Below are 17,151 nucleotides of genomic sequence, written 5' to 3'. Positions count from 1 at the left end.
TTAAATCCTGGTTCCTCAAAAGCAAATTTTATAGAGGAATGTATACAGTATGTCTGATTTTAGGCGTAAAGACGAACTTTGAGCCTATTGTTCCCTCACTTCACATAAAGCATTTTTAATAGACCAAAATCAAACTTGAAATTTTCTTTAAACTTGGAAATTACCTAGCAAAGGGAAAAGAAATGGCTCCTAGGTAGTTTATGACACCAACTTTATTGTTGCCTTGTTTCTGAACCTTCTGAACCAAGAAGAATTTGGTAAACAAACACTTTAATATCCTGAATTAAACTGTAACAAATTTATTATGAGACATACATCTGCTGATTAATGGTTGGTTTGGGCCACTGTTTCTCCACGACTATGTAAGACTGACTTGAGGGAGATTGTTTAAATCACAGATTCCTGGCTCTAGTCTAGATTTACTGAAGTAGAGATTCTGGTGATGAGATGCAGAAATCTCATTGCTAACAAGCTAATGAATCTTGTCCACATTAAAGTTGGACAGACACACTCGAATAACCTCCCATTCCTGTGGAAACAGATGAAAGATGAGTGATTTAGTAAGATCCACACCATGTAAAGATCAGAAGTACAGCTCCTTCTGCTTGCTTTCTTTCCCCTGGTCGGGGTAGGTCTACCTCTGCTCTTACAACTCCATATGCAGATTTTTCCCCCTAAACCAAGCACCAGGTCTCAGATCTAGAAAAAAAATGAAACCTGAAAGTGGCTGCTTGGCTCATATGCATGGAAAGAATTCCAACACAGCCCTCCCACCAATTCTCTCTCTCCCAGTTCCCTTCTATCCACAAACTAATGGAGGGTAGGCCTGTGCCTTAATGGGGCAAACAGCTTAAACCTGCCCCATCCACCTTCAGTTTGCCTTGAATTTACATGGGAAATTGATGCTTCTGATCAGCCCCAACCAGTATGGGCTGGACCTTCTGGCAATGGACAGGGGTCCTCTGGCAATGATGATGATCTTTCGCTCATCAAACCACACTCTGTCACCTAAGCTTTATGAACAAGAGAACCTATTTGCAAAACAGTGAAAGTTTAGGAAAATAATCTGTAGCCATAAAATAGAGAACTACTGGGGCCAGCCTGGTGGTTCAGTGGTTAAGTTCGCATGTCCACTTTGGCAGCCTGGGGTTCACTGGTTCAGATCCTTGGTGTGGACCTACACACTGCTTATCAAGCCATGCTGTGGCAGGTGTCCCACATATAAAGTAGAGGAAGATGGGCATGGATATTAGCTCAGGCCCAATCCTCCTCAGCAAAAAGAGGAGGATTTGTGGCAGATGTTAGCTGAGGGCTAATCTTCCTCAAAAAAAAAAAAAAAAATAGAGAACTACTAACTGGTACACTTGGGGACTGAATCTGTAGTCTTTATCTCTTTATCACAGGATTATAAACCTGGGCTTGGCAAATTGGTACCTAAGTCCTTAGGTTTCAAGGAAACACAAATCTGTATATACATCCATCTGTATCTCCAACTCTTTCCCTTGAACTCTTGTTACCGAACCAAATTTGTTTTTTGCCCATCACCTGGAAAGCCTATCACCAAGATGACGAGATTGCCACACAGAGGGGTTTTAGTCACAAGGCAGCCAAGTGGGGAAACAGGAGAACGAGTCTCAAATCCTCCTCTCCGAAAATGGGTACTCAGGGATATTTATTGGGTGGGGAGCAAGGTGGTCTGAAGTGTGGAGATAGATGATTAGAAGTGAGGAGAGATGAGGTAATTGATGATCTCCACAAGTGTAGTCAGACTTCATGACGCTTCATGGGATGCATGTTCACAAAATGGTGGAGTTTTTAGCCTCTTGATGTCAAAAGGTCATTTATAGGGCATCTGCTTAGGCCCACTTTATGGGTTAGTGGTCTCAACCGGCCTGAACTGGACGAGGGGGTCCTAATTCCTGAGAAACAGCTCAAACACTCATTACCATGGTGACCCAGGACCTAGGGAGAAGTTATCTACAGGAACCTAGTAGGAGTCAGACAGCATATTGCCTAAACAGCACAGTTAACAAGGGGCAGGTAAACAACTAAAAGCTATAATTAGTAATTGTGAAAAAGAAAAAGACCTTTAGTTACTAGCTACCTAATCATCAATGGCTACTTGTTTACCAGTTTCATTCTTTATTTTCCACTGTATTGAATACTTGGTTTCAAGATTATGTAAAGTAACTTCAAAGTAAGTTAGAAAGACTGTTAATGTTTTGTAAAATTGCGGCTCTGGCCCTACAATATATACATATATATATATATATATATATAAAACCTCTTTGTGTACCATGTTTTCATCTCAAAAATGGAGATTTTGAGGATTTAGTCAGATCTGAAGTGTGAAATGTCTAGTCCTTCACGTCACATTAACACTTTGAGCTGCACTGGAGATTGTCGACCCTGATTTCACATGAGTCACCATGAGCAGCTATTGAAAATACCAATTCACAGGTCCTCACCAAAGATTCTGACTATGCTTTATGACCACTTGTCTTAAACTGGGCCATCCGTTCAATAATTTCTTTTAAATATGAATGAATACAAGTTTGAAGATGTGTCCCATGGACTTTATGAGTCAAATCAGTGGATCCAATGCTGTCCTGCTTGCCTCAGTTATTGATAGTAGGTGCTTTAATCTATCAATACTGCAGTGTTAATTTCTTTCTTATAAAGAATAACAAATTTTATTTGTTATAAAGAATAGCCTTTCTAGAAGGATATGTATGAGGATAGTAAAGATTAGATCCCATCGTATTCTGTCAAGTCTCTTGAGCTTCTAATAACTTACTTCACTGGAAAAGGATCCAGTTTACCTTATACTTTGAAAACTAAAAGGCACTTAGGGAAATATCTTATTTTCAGTGAATAGGAAAAAACCTAACGTGGAAAGCCTATGACACTTTTCACAGCAGTCAGACCATTGCTGTCAACGTCTGGACCGTAGTCTACCGTGGGCTTCAGCATTCTCCCGGTGTACGTGGCCTGTATGTAGGACGCCTGCCTCAGCATGGCTTGATACGCAGGGCGTAGGTCCACGCCCGGGATCCGAACTGGTGAACCTCATGCCGCCAAAGCGGAGCTCGTGAACTTGACCGTTAAGCCACCAGGCCAGACCCTGGTATCATCCTTAAGATTTAACAAGTTAAACATCAATGAGAATGTTGATTTCAAACATGGCTCTTTTCTACTTAGAGTGGAATCTTTTGAAATTAGTGTGAGAAAAAAATCATGGGATATTTAATCAATCTATGTAATCCATTCCCTTAACATATTTGCATTAATCATGCATCTAGATGATAAAATACCGAAAAGACAAAATTTGATTCTTTAGCTATGATCCTTTGGCTAGCATAGAGTGAAGGTAATCCATTCATAAATCAGTTCAACTCATATCTGTTGTAGACCTGCTCTGAGCAGAACCACTTCCTGCCCTGGCCGCCTCCTTCAGTCTTGTGAAGGAAACAAACAGCCAGCAAGCACTTACTGTATAATAACAAACAGTAGTGATATATACTATGAAAAAAGGGAGAAAGAAAACAGGGTGTGTGGGAGAGTTTAATATCAATGGACAGGGCAAAGCGCTTACATCGAGGCACAAGGTTTCAGTACTGATGCCTCCAAATATAGTATGCAAACCCTTCATCTTCTGAAACTTAGCTCTTTTGCATTAGAAGTTTTTCCTTTGTTTTTCTCTACTCCGTTGTATTAATTCCTCATTTTGAGCCCATTCCATAAATGAAAATATAGTTTCAGCATTACATGGTATGCGTTAGGTAGATGAGGCTTTTGTTGTAACTTTGTTAATGCTCAGTTCTGGCAACTTTATGCCAGATCCAGTCAAATGTGCCAGTACAGTGAGCTCTTTCCTTTATACATAGTTTTTTTAAAAATAAAATATATGATGTTGTGCTAAGGAGACAAGAAAAATAGCACATTTGAGGGAAACTACACTGAGCTGAAAGCTGAAAAGTGAAGCTTCAGCTCTTTTTTCTGCGCTTCAAACCATGTGACTTCACTGCGATGAGGTGTATACTCATTTCTGAGAGAATTCTGGAGGGAGGGAGGGAGGGAGTTGATGGGGAGCAGGAGAGGAGAGAACCCCCAGAAAACAGGAGCCTTAGAAATGTGATAGCATTGTTGGAGAGAGAGGGGAAGGGGAGGGAAGGGAAAGGAGGAGAAGCAGGAAGGGGAAGAGCAGGAGGGGCAGGAGGAGGAGGAAAGAGAGGAGAGATGAGATGAGATGATGAGATATCAAGAGTTAACTGTGAAAAGAACCCTAGAATGATAGTAGGTTCAGGTCTAACAATAAGTTCCATTATTAGACTTCAGACAACTGATTCCAATTTTTAAAAAGAAAATCTTTAGATTCTTCTTAATCAGCATGTCTCTTGTGAGGCATTATAAACTCTTGTTGCATTTAAACACAATTGAACAAAGAGCAACTCTGTAATAAGAAAGATTGCTTGACTTGTTGCTGTTGGAAAGAAATATCAAAGTTGAATCTGTTATTCTCTCACTTAATGATATTATTAATACTTATATTCTAGATAATTGAACAGCATTCAAAACCTGCTGTTGTTTTCCAGACTAACGATGCCAGACAAAATAAGCTGGGTCTGGTTTTGTTCGATGAGATCCTTGTCACTTTTTATTCACTGTCCATATTTAGGAACAGTGTACCTGTGACTGAAATAATCAAACTAAGTGAGGGCTCCGTCACATTGCTCCCATGAGAATGTAGCCATAAGGAAGTATTGGTGCCTTCAACTGAGGTATAGTTGCTAAAATTTTCTCTAGTTATTAGAGATTCCAGTCACTTTTTATTCTGTTTGCTTGAAGTGTTCTTATTTTGTTATATTTGTTAAGAAAGGAAGGAAAAGAAAGTATTTTTGTTTCCTAGTTATTTCTTTTTACACAATAAATAAAGGTTGACCCAGCCACAGCTCAGAAGCCTAGAACTAGCAATCATATTAAAATATTTGACAATTTCTTACTATTACTCACCAGCACCATATGGTATTGAAACAAGAAAAGGCGTATCTGGAGAAACTACTGCCACTGATTTTTTTTTTTTTAAAGATTTTATTTTTTCCTTTTTCTCCCCAAAGTCCCCCGGTACGTAGTTGTGTATTTTTCGTTGTGGGTTCTTCTAGTTGTGGCACGTGGGACGCTGCCTCAGCGTGGTCTGATGAGCAGTGCCATGTCCGCGCCCAGGATCCGAACTAACGAAACACTGGGCCGCCTGCAGCGGAGTGCGCGAACTTAACCACTCGGCCACGGGGCCAGCCCCTGATTTTCTTTTTTTTTTAATGTAGTGATGCTGAGAAAGCTTTTTAATGTCTAGTGGCTGACCCCACAAAGTAAACAAGAGGAAAATTCCCATTGGTAAATTTTGATGTTTCTGAAGTGGAAAAGGTTTAAGTCATTTTACTGTGAAGAGAACTAATGGAACTAAAGATTTGATCTTTGAGAGGTTAGATTAGTAGAAAAAAAGGAGAAAAATGTCCTGAGCAGGAAATAAAGTTTCTTTAGCAGAATCGAGAAGTTTTAATACTCTGATTTGTCCTGTGTATTAGGTGTGGTGATTCATCCACTTATTCAGGAAACACTGAGTGCCAACACTGTTCTAGTATAAGATGTACTCAATGAAAACTTACGTTTGCATTTACGGGACAAGAAAGGATAACAATTGTGGTAACGCAAATGGTCTTTATCTCAGGTTTTCAGAAAACTGGATATTGTGTTTGTTCAGTTTGGAGTTTGTGATATTGGTTAAGCTTGGTGAACATAAATTAGCTGTGATTTGTTACTTTAAATAAAATATTTTAAAAATTCCTTGAGCCCTGTGGGAAAAGACATTTGGCATGATAATATAAGCGACTGAACTATTTTTAAATTACATAGTAACTTTTAAAAAATTTTGGCAATTGATTCGCCTTCCAAAGTTAAGACGAACATTGAAATGACTTTCTGGGGGTCATGCTGAAATTATAGAAAATTGGCAATGGTGAGACTTTAGGTAGATTTATTTCTATGATAACAGACTCTCCCTCACTCCCTTCCTTCTAAATAGAGCAGATGGTCATTTTTATGAAAATTTAAGTGAGAGAAACTTGCTGAATGCTTTCAAGCCCTGAGATAAAATATAATTAAGCAGTGTCTAGTGAGAATATTAGAAGTAGAAAGACCTTTAGAAATAATATATCCATCCAACAATCAATTTTTGACCCCCAAAAAAGTTACTGATGCATAAAGAGGTGAATATATAACTTACTCAAATTTAGACAGTTAGTAGAACTAGATTTAAAATCCGTGTCAGTTGGCTCCTCGTTCAAAGCTCTTTATTTTACATGAAACATTCTCTTCTTATCTGTTGCATGCATATCTCTTGAAAGTGTTTCAAGCTTTATAATGTGTTGGTTGTGGGGAAAAGATAAATTTCATTTATTTTCTTCAAAATAATCTATTCCCATAAATAAGGTTATCTGCTCAGAAATAAATTATAAAGAATGTTCTCCAATGCCTTCACCATCACCTATGCCTTTTTCTTGAAAACATTGACCTCGCTTCATTCCTTTTATGTCCAAAAAGTCTCATTGGGTTAGTTGTTTGTGGTGTTTCAATTATCAGAGTTTAATTTGTGAACTAAGAAAATTTTTTCTATAAATACTCTGACTTTCATTGACTCATTTGGCTAAGGAACTCCAAAATAGGGTGATTGTTAATGTCTAATGTCATTTTCTCTCAGTGTCGACAGAGGGTTTTTTCCAAAACTATTTCTTATTAAGCAGCTGATGTTGAAAAAAAATCATTCATAGGAAATTACTAGAATTTCTATCCACTTAATTTGCTGTGTGTAAAGAACCTCTTTGCTTGTTTATTTTGTTTCTGGCTAACATTAAAATAAGGTCACTTTGATTTATGCATTAAAATACTTGTGTTGGAATTTTTAGATTTGCTTTTATCTCTTTTTTTCCCCTTCATTATCCTCAGATAGCACAACTTGAAGGTGACTTTCCTGGTTTGAAAGTATAAAGTTGGAGGATTAAAACGAATTCATCTGCTTTCTGGAAAAACATGCTATATTAGTGATGACAGGACATTTTAATATCTCAGTTCTTTCCTTACAGAAGTGTGAACTCTTAATTCATTTTCCTCTTAGACAAACAGCTGTGTCTCCTAGGGTCTGTATTGATTTTTACTTTGCATCAGAAACTGGCATTTACCAAATTCTGCTCTTTATTTTTTAAATTTGGTTATGAGTTAAGAGCCTGGTTACTTCAATATTCTATAGGTAACAGCATAAATATAAAAGTGATGAATAGTAATGTGAGTTTATGCCAGCCCGTTTGCCCAATCTTCCCTCTTTCTACAGTTTATGCTTTCCCTCTTCCCCGTGCCATTTTAATCTCCATAGAATACGTCCATTATGATTTGCTACTTTTACAGGTGAGGAAACGAAGAATCAGGGAAGTTAAGAAACCTGCCTGCAGTCACACTGTTTGTAGTGGGGGAGCTAGATTTTGAATACAAGCAGCCTTACTCCAGAGCCCAAGTTTTGACTCCAACATCACTAACTCTGTGACCATATGCAACTTAAATTCCCTTGCCTTAGCCTCTTCATCTGTCAATTCAAGGTGTAATAATAACGCTTACCCCATGAGGTTGTTGGGAGAGAGAAGGGAGTTAACACTTACTTGTAATTCACAAAAGTAGAAAAAAACGGTAAAAATAAGAGTGATGAGAATGATGATGACATGAAGATGAAGAATGTTGATTTCTAATACGATTAATACATTGACTATTTACGAAAGATCACATCCAAGAGAAACCAATCTCAATTTATTTTTTTTAAAATATGCTTTACCTTCCCAGTGGAGTCAGATTCCAACTAAAAATGCAGTAAGGGACTCTTGCTTTGTGCCTCTAAACTATCTTGGCTAATTAAGAGAATTCTTCGAAAGAAAAATGTCTGAGGACAATCATAGACTTAGAGTCTTGGCTCTGTGATGCTGAATGTCTACACAGAATGGCTGTTAGCTCTTTGCTATTCATTATCCATTGTCCTGGGGCAGGAACACAGACAGGCACAGCAGGGCCCTCAGTCTTTACAAGGCAGCTGCAGGAATCAAGAGAGAATTAAAATTTAGACACACATTTGTGAGCACATTCTTTCTCTTCTGTTTAAGGAAATACTTTTCAATGGGAGGAAAGTGTATGACCTTAAGTCAGACTGAAACTCTTGCAGTAAAACTCTAGGAGCTGCAACATACTTAGGAACAATGGGAATTTTGAATTACAAAGTTGACATACTCTCTGTACCACGAATGGATATTCGAACAGAGTTAGGGAAATCATAATGACAGCCTGTAAAGAAGGCCATCGTTCCCTCTTGCTCTTCTCCTTCGAGATAGCTCAGACAAGCAGGCCCCCCTTTTGGACTTGTTACAACGTTAGAGAAAAACTTCTTGTAAGAGATTTCAAAATAGTGCATTATTACACATTGTGAAATAGTAATCACTACAATAATGGGACTATTATTAGAGGTAATTCTACCCTAGAATGTGGTGACAGCCACATCATTTTCCTGAAATAATGGTGATGTACACTTCTTGGGAACGATGGGAATAAGTACTATGCTGGGCAGTCTGAGATTTGGGTAGTGGTGCTTCAAATTATTAAATTATAAAGCATTTTAAATAGCAAGTGGATAACTAACCAGGCAAATTTAAACAATTATAAGACATCAGTTTATCATTTTGATGTGCCTATTATCTCCTTATGAGAAAGTGTTTATATTAATATTTCATTGTCTCAAGGAAAGATTCACATAGAGACCAAAGATTTCTCAGTAATTTTGCTTTTCCAATAAATATTTTAATCAGGTAATTGAATATATAAACATGTTTATAATATACACACACAAACATACATTTCTATGTACATATTTATATTTAGTTTTTAGTTTTTAAATTAATAATCTCCCATTTCTAAAAATCAGTCCTAAGGAAATAAGTCAAATATTTATATTCATGGTTATAGAATTAGGTATAATAGTAAAATTTTGAAATATTTAAAATAGACAAAAATAATCTTTTAGTCAATCTCCCACGTTAGCTTGGATTATCTCTGATAAAACAATCACATTCCTCATAAATTATTAAGGATCCCCAAAGTAGCATATCTTGGTTGAGTGGAGATGAGAATAAAGATGATGGTTTTCTTCTAGTTCTTCTCTGTGAGCCACCACCACAGCATGGCTACTGACAGACGAGTCAAGTGTGGTTTCATGCCCAGAAACCAAATCCAGGCCACTGAAGCGGAGTATGCCAAACTTTAACCATTAAGGCCATCAGGGCCGGCTCTTGTTAAATTTTTTATTCTAAATTCATGAATTCTATTTTATCTCGTATTAATGTTTCCTCACTTCCTCTCTTCTTGTTGTTGTCAGTCTGCTATATCTTTTTAAATCCAGTTATCTTCAACCTGTCTGTGTCAGTTAGCTTTGGATATGTCTGTTGTAGGCAAGCATTCTGTTTTTGGTTTTTCTTGTTGTTTCACATTATGTAAGAGTCTGTATCTTTTAAGCAAGTGATTTTATCCATTTGAATTTATTGTAATAACTCATGTTTGGAATCATGATTTTATTTATAGTTCTTTTTCCTTACTTGTATTGTTTTCACGAATTTTCTTTTCATTTTTTTCTTCTTAATGTTCAAGTGTCTTATTTGTAGTCCTGTAGGAGTTCCACTTAATTCTTTAGCATCCTGATCACTGTATTAATTTGTCTGTATCTATATCCTTCTGTAATTAAGATAAGAAAGTTAACATGTTTTTACTTCTCTCCTACAACCTTCCTCACTCCCGATTCCTGCTTGATCCCACATTGAGATCATCTGGGATCTCAGTTCAATATGTTTGTTTTTTACATTGTACATCAACAATTATTTACAGTTATTTATGTTTAATGGGTTATTTTAATCATCACTATTTTTCATAGTCAGCTTTCTTTTCCCTAGATACATGTCTTGCTTTGCCAGAGTACAAACCTGTGAAAAACCTAAGAAAAGGGCTAGTTTAGCTAGGCAAAAAATGATAGTTTCAAAAGAGTTTCCATCTGAATTTTGAAGATAGTATTTTATCATATTCAGAGCTCTTGAAGAAAGAAATCCTGTCAAACTGATTCTCGTTTTTTGTAAATCATGCATCTGTTCTCCCTAGAAGCCTATAGGAGTTCATATTTGTCCTTGCTTTCTAGGATATCAGCATAAGGTATGATTTGAGTCTCTTCAGTCACTCTTCTTGGCACTTAGAAGATCCTTTCCACCGAAGACTTGTGACTTCCAAGCCATGGATATGTTAATTAAATTATTTACTTTACTCATCCACTATCCTCACTTATATAATTCCATAAAACAGATGCTGGGATTTGTAGACTTATTTTTAAATTTCTCAGTTTTTTTCTTATACTTTTTATCTCATTATTCGTCAGTGCTGTATTTTGGGAGATTTCTTCCCCTTCCATCTTCCAGCTCATTAATACACTACTTCTATTTTATCTGTTGAAATATCCAGCCAACCTAGTGATTTTTTTTAACTCATGATTTAAATTTTAAAAATCTCTATTTGGCTAATCAACGTACTTTTATTAGTGCATGTAATACTGTAATTTGTATAAAGGTATTAATTGTACTCATTAATATAGCCTTTTGTTTGCTCTTTTATACATGTCTCCTAGGGTATTCTCCCTATTAGTGAGTTTTGTCTTTCTTTTTTGATGGTATTGGTTTTTAGCGACTGTTCAATTATCCTTGGCTGTCTGCTCATGTTTGTGTTTGCAGACGTCTCTTGGCATCCCTGAGGATACAGGTTCTGATTATGAGATCTGGCTTAGGGGAAACAGACTCGGGCTTGATGCTAGTCAGTATTCCAAGACTTTGCCTTCTAGGCAGCGCTGGCTGCCTGGGGCCTCTCCATTCCCAGCGCTGCATTCACTACTTCGCCCTGGGGGCAAATGTGCTATGCTGAGCCCCTCAGCCACTGCATAATTTGTTCCCCAATTGATCAGTCTAGGGATTTCCCTCATGATTCCGTTTTGATTCTGCTTCCATTAACTCAGCAAACCCCAGGACCACTCTCATTTCTCCAGCCGTCAGTTTTGGAGATAGGATTTATCCAGCCATGCTTCTCTTTCAATTTGACTACTTCTGCCTTACATCTCAGGCATCAATAAATAAGAGGCATAAGTTCTAAATTTTTAGATCCTAATAATTTAACGTTCTTTTCCAACCATTCTTTATCCATTTTATAAGCACTCCTCTGATTATTCTGTTCTTAGATACTTCATCAAATTTAATTTTAGAATCCCTAAGGAACCCACAAAATAGATTACAAAGTAATATTATTTATATTATATCAAAAGAAATAGTATTAGGAAGTAACAAATATTATATGTAAGATGCTTACTGCTATCCAGCTGCCATTCATTCTCTACCATCCTCATCGTTTCTTGTTGTCATTGACCACAAGTGTTTCAAAACCTAGATTGTTAGTCACTGATTATTACTCAAAGTTTAGTTGGTTTTTCTGACTGCTGTTTCTCTTAGCTTAGATTTCGGAAAATGAGGAACTGTTTCATGAACATCATATTTTGGAGAAAATTGTTATGCAAAAATATTTATAAGTAACTTTCATATAACTCCTTTGTAGGAATTATATAATTTTCCAAGACTGATATTCTTTTTTTTTAATTGAGGTATAATTGACATACAACATTATATTAGTTTCAAGTGCATAACACAATGATTCGACATTTGTGTATATTGTGAAATGATCACCACAGTAAGTTTAATTAACATCCATCACCATACACAGTTATGGAATTTTTTCTTGCAATGAGAACTTTTAAAATTTACTCTCTTAGCAACTTTCAAGTTTGCAATACAGTATTATTAACTATAGTTGCCATACTATACAGGACTGATCTTCTTCTTTCAGAAATATGATTCATCATAAACATATGGTTTCTTTGGAGGTACTAAACAAGTCTGATATTTAGCTGTTGTGAAAGAAATCAGGGTAGAAAGTGTGGAATTAAGTATTTGCCTGTAAACTCTGTTTGAATAAAAAAGTAGTGAACATGAATATTCTGAAATACGAGAACTAGAAATTATGATTTGCATGAAACACACATTCATAATTAGAGCATGAAAAGTAAATGAAGAGAATAAGTCAGTCAATATTACTTGCACTTTACAACACAGACACTTGTCAATCTTCAGTATATGATTTTCAGTGTAATTTGTAATGAGATGTGAGGGACTATTTAATTTATTCAGGAAATGCTTATAAGTACTTATTATGAACCAAGTGCTTCAGACACTTTATCTCACTGGGAATTTTAAGATAAAATGCCTTTGCCATGGAAGAGCTTATATACATGCAGGATAATAATAATTACTATTTCTTAAGCACAGTCATGTGTGTGCCAGGTGAGGTATATATATTTCACGTTTAATTCTTATGGAAATTATATAGTGTAAATATTCTTAACCCCCTAAAGGACACTGAAACTCAGAATAGCTAAGTAACTTGCTGAAGGCCATGTAGCCAAAATACTAAACTAAGTCTAATTCCAGAACTCACGTTTTTGCCACTAAACAGTGTTTCCTCCACATTCTGCTCTGCTAATAACAAGACAGATAACAGACTTGCAAGTCTCTTGGTTTCTCATGTCTCTCTTTTCTCACCTGTGCATACCGAAGCTGGTTTGGATGATTTCTGAAGTCCTTCCCAGTAATCAGGTTTTAGACATTTGACACGTTCACTGTTGTTTTACCAACACACAGCAGATGGCAGCATAGAGCAAAGACCAGTTAATCAAGTTCCTTCTCTTCAGGCCCCTAGGATTCTATGAATAATGATTCTTCTTCCTTTCTGTTACTAGCTCTTACACAGTCACTACAAATGTAAAAACATCCTTAGACTATAATGTATACTGTAAAGAATATTTTATCATATATGTTAAAAATACATAGTTACACACGTTTATCAATATATGCAAATAACCTAAACATCTAAAATAGTGTTATTGTTGATATTTTAAATATCTGGAAATCAGAAGATTAAAGTTATGGCTTCAGAATGTAAATACACATAAAAATACATAACTATATATACTATATTATACATATAATACAGATACGCATACAAATTTAGATGTACATAAATATACATATCTCTAGATTTGAGATCCAGGAGTGAACTCATAGACAACAAATGCCACCCTTGTGGAGCCTACATTCCATTGAGAGAGCAACAGACAATTGAATAAAAAGAGAGTATATCGATATATATAGTATGTCAAATGCTAATAAATTAAAAGGAGAAAAAATCAAGGAAGAGGAATGTTTATGTGGGAAAGGAGGGTGTACTTTTATTTTATATATATATATATATATTGCATGTTGTATATATTAATATACATAGCTTTATGATAAGAGCCGATTAGAAAGTATAAAATATATACAAGATACTATCCCTTTAATCCAAATGAGAATCAGTTATTGAGAAAACCAAGGTAGAACCTAAGTACTAGATTGTGTGGTATAGAAAATATCTATAGAATGTCAATTCTATAAAATGTCAGATCATGGGCAACAAGGCTTGGTAGTCCTGATGCTAGACCTTGAAAGACTGGGTAAGTTTTAGATCCACGAGGGCATTCCAGATGGGTGAAATTACATGAGGAAAAGCTTAGATTTAAAATGAATACAAAATCCTCTCTTCCGCATCTTATATGTTCAGCTAAATAGACTTCCCTCCTATGCAACGTTGACTTAGTCAAGTTTATGCGCAGATCACCTTGCAGTTCTTCAGGCTTGGGACATCAAGTTCCTCCTGGACAACAAAAGCAAAGCCAAGCCCTCATAGACTATAGCAAACCCCCACGTTGAGTACTGGTAGGACAGCAAATGTAATACTGTTTCAATGACTTTTTATGTTTTGTATGCTGGCCATTAGTTTTTTCCCATTAGACAAATTTTACTCTCATTTCAATCACCTAGAGACTTCTATTTGGGTACCACACTTATTCATAATGTATCAACTCTGAGTCTCTAATTTTACGTTAATTTTTAGTTGACTTATTTATCTAAACTTAGAAGGCAGCGTTACGTATACTTAGATGAATGTTTCCAAAGAAATACATATAGCATGTCAGATGGTGATAAATGCAAATAAAAAAAAAAAGAAAGTTTCTATCAACCTCTCCACTTGGCTACCAAATGAATCCCACAGTTAGTCCAGGTGTCGTCTGTATATGCCTATGGATTAGGGAGGTGGTGAGGCCATAGCAGGCTTAGAACGGCATGGAAAATCCACTGAAAATACAAGGGCTCTGTAGATTCTTTGTAGGCCCTTGCCTGGAGTTGGACTGGATATTTTTTCACAAACATTTCAATTCCTAGACCCTGGGGGTCTCAGCCTCTCTGGAATTCTGTAGACTATACAAGGCCTCAGATTGCAGTCTCAGATGACAGTACTTTGGTTTCAATGATGAATTGATATTCCTTAACCTCTAAAGTTTGCTTATTAGTGCACCAAAGTAAGACCACTGCTAATGCAGGAACTGACAAATTCTAAACACCAGGTATGTTGGCCATAAAAACGCAGCACTCACATCTCTTGTTGCAGGAGCACAGTCGTCTGAGGGCTCAGCTGCCTACTGTGGATCTGCCACCACATTTGTGCAAAGTATATGCTTTACATCTGCTTCTTCCAGCCAGTGACTAAGAACATTAGGAGCACAGAGACAGCCCTGTCCAGCCAACTGGGGGACCCTTTCTGCAGGTGGCTTTGGCTTGTGGACCTCCCATCAGCCTGCCCAAACCTTTCTTAGAAATGTGTTGCAGTCTGAGGCTCTGCCTTCCTTCCCTCTCTCCTTCCACAGGTGTCAGACCTGCTTTGAAGTCTGAATGCTCTCCCTACCTTCTCTTACTCCCTCCTCCATAAATCTCTAATCTCATATCTAACCTCATCTTTGGCATCTGTTTCACAGCAGACCTGAATTAACATATCATGTGACTATGTATCTATCTTTAATGTGAAGACAGTTAACCCTCTGCTTTTTCGTCTTTCGGGTATGTACATACCCTTTATACAAGTATAATTCTTCTCTGGGAAAGTCATCATCTCTGACTGACGTTGAGAGAATCAACCCTGGCGACAGTGGGTGAAGATGATGCATCCGTCTGCATGTCTCAACTTTCTTGTTTATGGCAATGTAATTCTAAGGGAGCCAGGGCATTCTAATATTTTTCTTAAAATTTTATGATGACCCATTTAACTGGCATCTCTGGTGGCAGTAGGGACACTTGGGTGGCACACACATGTCTTATCATTCTGTGGTAGCATTGGTGCTGTTCACCAGATATTGCCAGTTCTCCCTCCAAGCAGATGGTGGAATTACATGTGCCCTCTTTAAAGTTAGATGTGACCATGAGACATGCTTTGGCCAATAAAATATGAGCAAAAGTGCCGTGTCACTCCTGAGAAGAAACTAGGAGCCAGTGTGCAATCCCCAATCTCTTCACCCTGGTATGGTGAACCTGGAAACACGCATCCAGACGAAACCTTTGCCAGCCTATGCCCCTCAGTGACTGCCGTAGCCAGAGCCCCCTGCCAACCTCAGTGGTCATGTCGTGTGAGCAAGAAATAAGCTTGTGTTGTCTTAAGTCTCCGGGAGGTTTGGAATTATTTGTTATCACAGCATATGCAGACACATATCTCTCCCCACTAAAAGTCTCCTTGAGAACAGAAAACATCTCATCAACTTTCTGCTCCCAAAGCACATGAAATAATGCTCAGGATAAATAAATACTGAAAGAGTAAGTCATAAAATCACATCACACTTGATTCAAGGTTTTGGTGTCTACCTCTTAAATATAAGAAGAAAGTTTTCTTTTAACCATTCTAGGAGTATGCACTTCCAAAGCCAGTGCCCAAATAATGAAAATACTGTTCATTTTCTTTGAGTAAAGTGTTATTAAAGAAGCTTGTTATGACGATTTGATATTGTGGCTGAAAACTGAGCCACATTTTAAATGTTATTAAACATGAGCAATCACTATTCAGATTATCATCATCTTGGGTGTGTTTTGGTCCTCTTATGCTTTCATGTAATATTTGAGAAAACAGTCGAAAAGAATCAGTAAAGTTACAAGGAATTTTCATTTCGTTAAATTTAAGCTAATGCTGAAACCAGTGTTTTCTTCTCTTCCTAAAAGAATGCTCCATGCGTTTTGTCCCTCTGTGTATACACTGTTATATAGCTGTGATTTATACTTGTCCACTTTCTATAGCTGTCTACACGGAGCTATTTTGTGAACTGTGACCCACTCCATGTAGATTTAGGGATTCTTTTCAACTTGGAAGAAATGTGCCCTCTTCAAAGACGGACCAATGGCTTCCTCTGCCATCCTGAGAAGGTTTTGATTAAATCCCTTGAGAAAAAATTAATTTTAAAAGAGCCTACATCATGAGAGATTTGGGGATTTTTTCCTCCCTATTGATATGGTATCCCTCATGGGGCTCCCATGGTGACAAGTTCATAATAGTACCACTCAGAAAATCTTCAGAGAATGGATATTTATACCTAAACAATCAGAGAGCAAGTGAAAACCATCAGGAGAAAGTTCTCCGTTGTACGAAACCAAGTCACAAAGTCACCTGAGGGCAAATGGCTTCCGTAACAGGGTGGCAATCTCACTTCCCTTCGACCTCACCCCACTGGTTGTCAGGCTGCTCTCTGTTTAGGAGAATTAAACAGTTATGAAATGACTTTTTAAATTTCTATAATACTTTTGCTTTAAAGTAATTGTGACAACATAGGGGCCGGCCCGGTGGCGCAGCAGTTAAGTTTGCAGGTTCCGCTTCGGCGGCCTGGGGTTTGCCAGTTCAGATCCTGGGTGCGGACATGGCACTGCTTAGCAAGCCATGCTGTGGCAGACGTCCCACATAAAGTAGAGGAAGATGGGCATGAATGTTAGCTCAGGACCAGTCTTCCTCAAAAAAAATTAATTAAATAAATAAAGTAATTGTGACGTAATAAAATCACATTGCTTTATCCGCATGTACAAATTC

The 17,151-nt window shown here is 37.2% G+C and overlaps 1 protein-coding gene across 11 annotated transcripts in view; it reads left to right on the top strand.

The window, feature by feature from the left end:
- Positions 1-17,151, top strand: part of DLGAP1 (DLG associated protein 1) — an 843,303-nt gene that overhangs the window by 344,942 nt on the left and 481,210 nt on the right. The gene's annotated exons all lie outside the window — the stretch shown is intronic.

This window comes from Equus przewalskii, chromosome 7, assembly GCF_037783145.1.
Source record: "Equus przewalskii isolate Varuska chromosome 7, EquPr2, whole genome shotgun sequence".
Taxonomy (NCBI): Eukaryota; Metazoa; Chordata; class Mammalia; order Perissodactyla; family Equidae; genus Equus; species Equus przewalskii.
Note: the sequence above shows the minus strand (reverse complement) of the source record. Positions and strands in the feature narration are given on the sequence as shown.